Genomic DNA, 6,000 nt, shown 5'->3' with positions numbered 1-6,000 from the left:
TTCTTTCATCTGCTGAACTCAAATGAAGATTTTTAGAAGAAAATCTCAGCTCTGTAGGTCCATACAATGTAAGTAAATGTGTGCCAAAATTTTTAAGTTCCAAAATCAACATAAGGGCAACATATAAGTACTCCAGACAACTCTGGTGGTTAAATCCATATCTTCTGAAGTGATATGATAGGTGTGGGTGAGAAACAGATCAATATTTAAGTCCTTTTTCCTTCACTTTCTCCTTCTGTTTTTGGTGATTCACATTCTTCATGCATATTGCCCCCTACTGGGCAGGGAGGAGAATTTATGATCAAATATTACTTAAATATTGATCTGTTTCTCACCCACACCTATCATATCATGTATGAGCACATGGGTTTAACAACTGGAGTCATATGGATTACTTTTATGCTCCCTTTATGTGGATTTAATCGAGATCCTACATCACAAGTTAAAGGAACTAAGTTCACAAAAAAATGAAAATTCTCTCATCATTCACTCACCCTCATGCCATCCCAGATGTGTATGACTTTCTTTCTTCAGCAGAACACAAACGAAGATTTTTAGAAGAATATTTCAGCTAGGTTGGTCCATACAATGCAAGTGAATGATTGCCAGAACTTTGAAGCTCCAATAAGCACATAAATGCAGCATAAAAGTAATCCATACGACTCCAGTGGTTTAATTCATATCTTCAGAAGCGATATGATAGATGTGGGTGAGAACCAGATAAATATTTAATTCCTTTTTTTACTATCAATCTCCACTTTCACTTCGTGTACATTCTTCATGTACATCACAACCTACAGGTCAAAGGTGGAGATTTATAATAAAAAAGGACTTAAATGTTGATCAGTTTCTCACCCACACCTATAATATTGCTTCTGAAGACATGGATGTAACCACTGGATTACTTGTATGCTGCCTTTATGTGCTTTTTTGGAGCTTTAAAATTTTGGTCACCATTCACTTGCATTGAATTGACCTACAGAGCTGACATATTCTTCTAAAAAGCATTGTTTGTGTTCAGCAGAAGAAAGAAAGTCATACATATCTGGGATGGCATGAAGGTGAGTAAATGATGAGAGAGTTTTAATTCCTGAGTGAAATACTGCTTTAAAATTCTTGAATCTGTGTTGAAAATCAGATATATTTGTCCTCATCATGTATCAAATTATTTACAGGCTTAATGTAAACTCATATTTATGTGCAATACACAGTTTAGTATATATACACTACCATTCAAAAGTTTGGGGTCACTTGCCTGAAATGTTTCTCATGATTTTAAAAACCTTTTGATCTGAAGGCGTATGCTTAAATGTTTGAAATTAGTTTTGCAATCAAAAATATAATTGTGCCACCATATGAATTTATTTAATTACAAAACTAAAATTTTATAAAAAAATAAAAAAAAGTTTTTGAAATGAATGACTTGGACCGAATAATTAAGAAAAGCAGCCACTAAGTGCCCAGCATAGATGAGAACTCCTTCAATACTGTTTAAAAAGCATCCCAGGGTGATACCTCAAGAAGTTGGTTGAGAAAATGTCAAGAGTAAATTTCTGCAAAATCTAGGCAAAGTGTAGCCACTTTGAAGATGCTAAAATATAACACAGTTTTGATTTATTTTGGATTTTTTACTTTTTTTTTTGTCACAGCATAATTCCCAAAGTTCCATTTATGTTATTCCATAGTTTTGATGACTTTACTATTATTCTAAAATGTGAAAAAAAATAAAAATAAAGAATGAGTAAGTGATCTTAAACTTTTGAATGGTAGTGTATATATTGTCTTATTGTGTATTCTATGTATACTTTATTTTCTATGCAGCTTTTATATTTATCCTATTTTTATTTTATTTTTTTAATTATATTTTATTATTATCTCTGTCTTGTTGTTGTATTGCACGGTCTGTGCACTGGAAGCTTCTGTCACCAAGACATGTGTAAGTCACCAAGACATGTGTAAGCATACTTTGCAATAAAGCTGATTCTGATTCTGATATTTTGAGTTACTGGTTTGTGTGGTATTAAATCTATATACTTACGTTAATGATTTAACCAGTTTACTAAAACTGTTCATGATACTTCTTTCACTTTTGCCTAACCATCCTCCCAGTACCCTCATTTTCTTCTCACACTCTCACATTTCCTTGAACGTAACCTCTCTCTCTATCTCTCTCTGTCTCCCTTTGTCACTTTCTCTCTCTGGTGGTGGTAATCTTAACCACTAAAAGGTGCTAACTCCTATTAAACTGTCAGAGCTCTGTGTGTAAGCCAATCCGGCCAATCACTTATCAGCAGCACTGACAGACTGAAACAGTGTCATCGTGGTAACCAGAGACATTTCAGCTTCAGCACACACGCAAATATACGCACACATATCTGCATGATATATGCACACATACTCACACAGACACATGCAAAGACAGGTACACACACAAAAAACACATATGCACATTTTAACAAACCTACACAGACACACATATTAAGATACACAACATCACCTAATGTTTACAAAGACGGACATGCACATTCATACACACACGTGTGTGTTGTAGGCCCAAGTTTGATGGGCAGGTTATTTTTGGACAGTGGTGTAGAGTAGCACAGTAAAGATGAAGTCCAGGTAACCATAGCACAGCTTAGAAAGTGAAATATGACCACACTGTTCAGTCCAGCATGTCACTCTCAATCTCTACTACACACACACACACACACACACACACACACTGATGACAAGAAAAGATGATCAAGGAAAATGAGAGAGAGAGAATTTAACATGAAAAATATGTAAATTTATTCTGTGAGAGCTTGTAGAAAATTAAGGGCATTTGGAATGTTTTTATTCATAAATCATTGGATTTAAAATGAAATCATGCTATGTATTTATGACTCTCTTTAATTTTCATGTGCTACCACTGCCAGTCAAAATGTAGTATTAGTCTCATGGATCCTTTAGTTTGGTCTCCCTGTGCCCAGTGCAGGCCAGTCATGATTAATGAATTACTGATTAGACCTGTGGTTTAGAGTGGGACTGAGATGATCACACATACACTCACTCATTGTTCCTCATGTATACATACCTGCATACTAGGGGTGTGAATCTTTAGGTTGAAAGCGAATCGATTCGATTCATGATTCACAGGTTTTTGATTCGATTCAAGAACAATTTTTGCAAATTCAAAACAATTCAATTAGATTCACAATGAAATTAGATTCGATTAACAATTCAATTCTGCATTTTAAAAAAATGCATAATAGTATTCTTTAAATACTTCCCCTAATGTGTCTTAAGCAAGAAAAAGAAAGGCAAACTACTTAAGATTGTTTATTCCACCAAAAGTAACTTGAAAGAAAACACATTAAATACATGTACTATACATACAAGCTACTTGGAATACAATAATAGTACAAGAGTACATTGTACCAATAAAATATTTCAGAGCTGAACATAGCTAGAAAAGTATTCCATATTCCATATTTAAATATAAAAAGTATTTTTATTAATTTGCATTACTTTTCCAGGCCTTGAAATCACATAAAAATAATTCCTTGATATTTCCAAGTTTTCTATGTCTGTGGGGACCCTGAATCAGTAAACTAATCCAAATTTTACATTATATTATATATTAACATCATCCAACTACATTCAGTTTCAAAGAAAAGAGAAAAGCAATCATATAGATGACTTCAATTTAAATGTTTTCTGCACACCAAGTCCCCAACAAAACAATGATATCAGTAAATGGCACTATTTTATCTTATAGAAAATAACGGCTTAATAAGTTTCCTCACAAATAAATCACTTTATTTCAGTAGTGACCCAGTGTCAGAAATTAACTTTTACATTTATGGTCAATATTTGCCCACTGTATTTGATTTTCAGGGGCATTTTTTACCTTTATGAGGGATTAACTTTTTCTAACAATTTAAAACATAAACTGTGTCTTATCTGTTTATGTCTAAATGTCAATTTAATCAATTCATTAATAGGCTACAAATTCTTAAGTCTGAGAATATATTACCTCTTACCCAAAAAAAGTTACATCAACATCAACTATATCAGAGGTTACGAATAAAAAACAGAAGATACGAGGGTATTTTTTGCTTCCACATTTTACATTATGGGAGCATTTTTATAATTTTTAATGCTTTTTTTGCTTCAAGCTCCCCTTAATTTGAGACCATGTAGTGGCCATGCTGCGAGGTGTGTTTGACTCGCTACAAGAGCACTATTGCGACCTGTCATTTGCTCATAGTGGCCATCCGGAGGAGATATCAGACATATGGTGTTTGAAATACTTGGAAATCTGCCTAGAAAAAGTTTCAGTGAGAGTTACGGATGGAACGGAGAACAGGCGCGATCCCGTGAAGGGTGATAGAAGAGTGCAGCGTGCATTTGTGGGGAGAGGAAGAGCTGTGAGGGTGTGCACTCCGGAATGCTCTAGATACTGAAGCTCCGCATGTCTCATTTAAATCGCACATGTAACTAGTTTAATATTTATATATTTTAAAATATTGCTTACTGATTTGCTGAATCACGAATCATTCAATTTTTAACAGTTTAAATTGATTATTTAACAATACTAACGATTCTCGATTCAAAAATCATATTTCAAGATCGATGCATATGAATCGGCAGGATTACTAATCGATGCATCGAGAAAACTAGTGAATCGTTACACCGCTCCTGCATACAGACACTGTAGCTAACAGTGCAACTGATTTAAATAATATCACAAGAGTAGGAGTGCTGTTGTACTGAATATCAGCACGACTGTGATTACCTGCAGCAATCTGCAGTCATGTGCCTATACAACTGCCAGTGTGATATTGCTTTATACAACAGTTCTATAGACAAGACATCAATATCAGTTAATATATATTTTAGACACATTATGACCAATTATTTAATCTACTTGCTCCGCTCACGAAAATAAAGTTCTGTGCAAAATTCTTTGGCACATTAGATGTTTCACAAAAATATTTGTCTTAAGACATTTATTTTTTTATCTTCTATTTAGTGTTTCAATTGGAAATATCAGTTTAGATTTCCAAACATTCCTTTAGCAAATAGAATAGAATAGAATAGAAGCAGTACAAGGAGTCCTACAACAGATGGTATGGCCCCCACAGAGCCCATATCTCAACATCAATAAGGCAGTCTGGGATTACATATAGAGACAGAAGCAATTGAGACAGCCTAAATAGATTGAAGAACTGTGGAAAATTCTCCAAGATGCTTGGAACAACCTATCTGCCTACAACCTTGAAAATATGTGCGCAAGTATACCTAGGAGAATTGCTGCTGTTTTAAAGGCATTGTGTGGTCACACCAAATAATGTTTTATATATATATATATATATATATATATATATATATATATATATATATATATATATATATATATACTGCACTTTGTATGTTAATGGTTAATTAAATAATTTTAACTAAATACAAATTATTCATGGCATTATTTTTGAAAACATCCTCACTATACAACATTCTTCACAACTGCATAAAACTTTTGTACAGTACTGTAGTTTCAAATCAATCCATAGTAGGTTCAAGCATTGTGTGTCATTGTATTAATGCCGAAACAGACTATATGCAAGTACGTGGATGCATACATCTCAGTTCATAACACAATATACTGTAAGTACATGTTGCATTATCAACGTTGCCACATGGATTGCTATAGCAGACATAAGTGTGAACTGTCTGCTTCTACGATGAGTTTTCATTTTCAAGTCAACTACTGTCATGACGGAACAACAGTTTGAAGAGAATATTGCTGGGCAAGTAAGGTAAAGTGAATATATTTACAACGACTTACCTAAATAATAACACATCCAGTTTAATACCACAGACTTTTGAAGGTAACTCTATCGACCCCTCAAGTGCTGAGGTTTGTTACCGTCACAGTAACACAAGAATGCACATTATCTACTGTATTTTCAACCGGACCGCGCTTTTGCAATGCGTTGGCCAAGCGCTTGCATCTGC

This window comes from Myxocyprinus asiaticus, chromosome 4 (genome assembly GCF_019703515.2).
Source record: "Myxocyprinus asiaticus isolate MX2 ecotype Aquarium Trade chromosome 4, UBuf_Myxa_2, whole genome shotgun sequence".
Taxonomy (NCBI): domain Eukaryota; kingdom Metazoa; phylum Chordata; class Actinopteri; order Cypriniformes; family Catostomidae; genus Myxocyprinus; species Myxocyprinus asiaticus.
Note: the sequence above shows the minus strand (reverse complement) of the source record.